At 41.8% G+C, this 5,385-nt stretch overlaps 1 pseudogene across 1 annotated transcript; it reads right to left on the reverse strand.

Moving 5' to 3' along the window:
- Positions 1-2,205: 2,205 nt before the first annotated feature.
- LOC306669294 (protein mago nashi homolog 2-like) lies at positions 2,206-3,699 on the reverse strand (annotated as a pseudogene). The gene is made up of 2 exons: positions 3,676-3,699; positions 2,206-2,648 (listed from the first exon to the last, which is right to left on the reverse strand). The product of its transcript is annotated as a protein mago nashi homolog 2-like (transcript).
- Positions 3,700-5,385: the final 1,686 nt, after the last annotated feature.

A 5,385-nucleotide genomic window follows, 5' to 3' on the forward strand; every position in this document is an offset into this window, starting at 1 on the left:
TGTCTGCACAGTTAGGGGTGTGGGTGTGATCGTGAGGTGTGATTGGCATGTGGAGGCTCATTAACCTGGCAAAACAGAGTCATAGGAAGGTTGCTGGCTGTGTGACTATGTCTAGACTCTGCATTCTTGCCTAGCAGGTCTTGATTGCAAGATCTAATTTCCAAATGGAAGTCTGCATATCTTAGAAGGCCTTCTAGGTGATAAACATTATGAACAATTTTGTATTTATCACACTTATTCCTCCTCATCAATTCTATGTTTGAAATTCTACTATTGATAATGGAAGATATAACTGCACACATTGGCTGCTCATTTGGACATGACAAATTTGTGAACACATTTTCCTCAAGGGGTTTACCTTTTGAATTAGTCTATGTTCTTGATTGCAAGGGAAGACAGTCCATTGGAGCTAGTTCATGTAAAAGGAGAAATTAATTTTCTTGGGTAAATGGGGAAGGATGGAGTATTATTTGGGAATATTGAAGCCTGGGACTTTTTTTTTTGGTCTTGATTTCTTTCTGAATGTCAACTTCAGTGTCTCTGTGGCATCTAGCCTTCCAAGGAGGAGAGGGAGTGATAATTAGTAATGTCCAGACTCAAATTTTCACACCCAAGAAGAAAGAAATCTTACCCTACTTGAATTTGAGAAAACTTGGGTAATCCCGACTGGCCAGATATGAGTCATGAGATCAGGTCTCAGACCAGTCACTATACTTGATCATGTTCAGGTACTAAGATTCTCTCAGGGTGATCCAACACCCATCTCTATGTTCAGGGGGTCAGACTTCTATGATCCACTCATCCAAAGGGTTGTAATTGGGGTGTGGGAACTGTTTAGTAAAAGTGTTGTATTTCCTTGATGATTGGCACAAGGCTGTTGAGAGGATTGCTGCCCACTGTACACATTAAAAATGAAAGCAGTATGGAGATTCCTCAGGAAACTTGGAATACTGCCACCTTTGTATCCAGTTGTCTCATTCCTTGGCATATACCCAAAGGACATAAAATCAGCATACTATATTGATGCGACCACATCAATGTTCATAATAGCTCAATTCATAATAGCTAGGCTAGGGAACCAAACAAGGTGCCCTTAAACAGATGAATGGATAAAGAAAATGTGGTCCATATACACAATGGAATGTTACTCAGCCATAAAGAAGAATGAAATTATGGCATTTGTTGGTAAATGGATGGAGCTAAGTGAAATAATCCAATTCCAAAAAAAACAAAGGCTGAATGTTTTCTCTGATATGTGGATGCTAACACATAATAAGGGGATGGGGAATAGAAGTTCATTGGATTAGACAAAGGGGAATGAAGGGAAGGGAAGGAGGGTGGGAACAGGAAAGATAGCAGAGTGAATCAAACATAACATTCTTATGTTCATATATGAATACACAACCAGTGAAACTCCACATCATTTACAAACACAAGAATGGGAAGTTATACTCCATGTATATATGATATGTCAAAATATATTCTACTGTCATGTAGAGTATTAAAAATTAAAACAATAAAACCATTGTATCAGGTGCTACTGACTCTTAGTACACTAGTTATTTAGATTGGAGCCATGAAACTAGCTAGAAGAGTCCAATTGTGGTCAAGGTGAGACCTGAGCTGGCTGTTGAGTGGATTTGGATTTAGAGGGGAGTGATGATAGGGCTTTGAAAGAGAAAAGAGAAATGCATCAAATTAAAGAGTAAATATGAATGGAATTTAGAAAAATAATGAAACACTGGCAACGACAAAACCAAAACACACTAATCGCTAACACTTACTGAATTCTCCCGAGATGTCAATACTGTGAAAATCACTTCACGCTCTTCCTGAATTCTCACGCTGATGCTTTGAGGCGGTCATTAGGGTAGAGTAAGATACGTGATCGGAAACACTTTTTACGTAAGACATAAGTATATCACTAACTAGTAGTTGAGGAAAAAAGTCATGTAATAGTCAACACGTACTTATTGATCTTGATTAGGTCCCAGGCACTGTGCAACTTTGCTTTATAAAAACTAAGTCTCCTGTAAGTTGGTTCAGGCAAGCTTTATCTTTAATTTTCTGTATTAGTCAAGTAAAAATAAGTGATGCTGCATTAATAAAACACAGTTTTATTGTGTTTTAAATCAATAAACCAAAGTTTATTTTTCACTCACTCAAGATGAGTTAAGCTTCCAGATACCTCTCCAGGGCAAAACATCAATGTAGTGGCATTGGTTTAATTTTGAAGTGTAATCCAATAAGACTGAAGACCAAACACTTCAGGTCCTGGACAAGATAATGAAATACTTGTAAGCCTTCTGGATCTTTGGATTGATCGACATCAATAATGGAACCAGTTTTTGATGTTGTGAAAGAAACCTGTTCATCTGCAATGACGATTTCAAGCTCCTTCCGGCCTGTTCAGTCAGGAGGAGGCCCCAAAGTATGATCCTCTTTGGCAATTTTGCCGTCATCCATGATTCTCTTCAATTTCCCCATCAACCTTTTGCGTACATAGGTCTCTTTCCTAATAATGATTATCATTTTTGTAACTGCCGTTGTTGGCATATCTCGATTTACAGTTGGGTCGGACCTCAAACTCCAAGAACTCAGCCGAATTTGCCTTTGTGACCCACATAGTAATACAGATGGAAGTGACTCTTGACTCACAAGCCTGTACCATCATGAGGTCTTTGACTCCCTTGTGACCAGTCCAGCAGGGGAAGAGGACATGTAGGGTTCAAATCAAACTTGCTTTATGGGCCCCACCTAACTCCAAGATGGTAAGGAAGTGTGATCCTTTTGTATGCCGGAAGGAACCTGCTTACGAGTGTACACCTCAAGCCCCTGTCCTATTTCTGGAGTAGAATAAAGTGGCTACTCCTCCCTTCCTCTTTCCCTACCTTTTATCCTTCCCTCTCCCCCTCTGTCATTTATATTTAGGATTTGCTCTGGATTTAGGCTCTAAGCCTTGCACCTGACTTCCAGAGACCCTGGGTAGCAGACCTCTCTTTCAATTCCACAGCTATACGTTCAGAAAGTGTACCAACTGGACCAGGCTGCCTAAGCCCGGGGAGGCTGAGGGTGATTAATGACGGGGCTCAGGTTTGCCTACACAGTCTTGCTATGTTTTCAATCACACTGTGCATTGCATAACGTTACAATTGATGAGTTGCACCTGCTCCCAGTGCAACAGTGTCCTGGAGACATCCAGAACTGCTCCAGGCAGGGGCAGGGGTGGACGGGCTGTCAGAAGGTTAGGTTTCCCTAGCAACAGATCACTTAGCAACAGTGAGCTGGTTGGTAAGGCCTGGATTCCAAGAAGAAAAGCTAAGATGGAATAAGTCTGACAGAGGGAAGGTTGAGAGCGGCAGAGCAAAATCCTTAGAAACGTCAATAGTTGGCATTTTGGACCCCACACTGCATGAAGCACAAGGAAGGTACCCAGGAACTGCACTGTGGCTATTGTTCAGTTCTGAAATTCCCAGGAAATATAATTTATTTTCAAGCCTTTTTTTTTTTTTTATTTGAATCTGATGGGAGTCTCCCGGTGTATGCTTCACAATCGATTATGCATTTTTATTGCTTTGAAGCCATAATTTCCTCAAATATCTTGGTGATTTCTTCATCTGACAGAAAAGGATCTGTGTGTCACCTCTGAATTGCTTGAAAGATTTCAAGCCTCACTCCTGCATAGTCCTCTGGGGTCATGACAGGAAGAAATGGAGGCATAAAACCACATCATTTGAAGCACTTCGAAGAACTTCACACACTTGTTCAGCCACCGGTGGGTGGCGCAGACACATGAAACCATGATGTCAGTTTTTTTTTGTTGGACTTGTATTGACAGGATAGCACAGTGGTGACAACCTGGCTTCTGAACTCAGACCTAGGTCTGAATCATGATTTGGTCACTCACTATTGGGGTCACCCTGGGGATGTGGCTTTTTGAGTCTTCATTCTCCTCATCTATAAAATAACAGATTTGATCTTGTGGAATTACTGTGAGAATTGGGTAAGTTAATGCATAGAAAGCTCTTGGCCTTGATCCTGGTGTCTAATAAGTGCCCAATTCATACAGGTTTTTATTATTAGTAAGCTCTAGTATATGCTCTTCATGGAGAAAATAGGTATTAGTCTATGTCTTCATCCAATAAAACCTCAGAAAATAAATAATTGTTTACTGGTGTTTACTTTTCTGGTTGAATCTATTAAATCCTGAAGTCCAAGTAGAAGTCTAGTGGGATTTTTGTTAATGAAACAAAGATTAGCAGTGACTGCTGTATCAGGAAGTAGGGGTTGCAGACTATGAATGTGGCCGCTGAAGAATTTTCTTTGCTGTGGACAATATTTGTGTTGTTTTAAACTTGATTAGCTGTCAACATTTAAGAACGAAGAGATTTTCACATAAAAATCACCGTCTCCTTCTGGGCTTGTGTCTGACCTGCTTTACTCTTCTGTGTTAGCTGCTTCTGGCAGACAGACAATGGTCCCCCAAAGATGTTCACGTTCTGACTCCTGGAAACCAGATACCTTAGGTTACATGGCAGAGGGAAATTAAGGTTGTAGACGGGACTAGGTTGAAGGTGAACCCCAAATTGGTCATCCAGGTGGGCCCAGGGTGACCATAGCATCCTAATAAGTGGAAGAGGGAGTCTGAAGAGGGAAACGTGTTCTGAGAGAGTGGCCAGGGAGAGGCAGTGCTGCTGGTCTCGAAGATGGAGGAGGGGGCCATGAGTCAAGGACTGCACGTGGCCTGGAGGAGCCTGGGAAGGCGGGACAACAGCTTCTCCCCAGACCTCCTGGGGAGGAGAACAGCCCTGCTGTACCTTGATTTTCACCCAGCGAGACGCACACTGAACTTCTAACCTACAGAACCCTAAGATAATAAATTTGAATAATTAAATTCGTGGTCACTTGTTATAGTAACAATAAAAGTGAGTACCCTGCCTCCTCCCTGCAAAATAAGACTATTTTTTTGCCTGTTCTTAATCCTCACGTTTTGCATGTAAGTCTTCCGTGGTGCTTAGTAATCCTGGCAAAGTTGCAGAAACTCCTTGGCTCCTGGACTTCAGAATTCAGACCAGGAAGAGTGTTTGGCCTGTGAAGCGAGGGCCTGTGTTGGCTTTGGACTCTGAGCTGTACAGAGAGAGACACTTGTGATATGAAAATTGCATCGAGCCATAGTGACTACCGTGGAACACTTATGTTCAGTGCTCTCAGGATTTTAGCACCAGACTCTCACATGGTTGGAGCACTTCAGCATTTTCCTCAAAGCCAGACTCTCTGGGTGGATGGGTCATTTCACATTAGGGGTAGCGGCTCTTCTCTGAGAAGGTACAGTTTTGTTTGTGCACAAATGACCCCAGGAAACCTCGGAAGGAATTAGAATCAATG

The sequence above is a fragment of the Sciurus vulgaris genome (genome assembly GCF_902686455.1).
Source record: "Sciurus vulgaris genome assembly, chromosome: 9".
Taxonomy (NCBI): domain Eukaryota; kingdom Metazoa; phylum Chordata; class Mammalia; order Rodentia; family Sciuridae; genus Sciurus; species Sciurus vulgaris.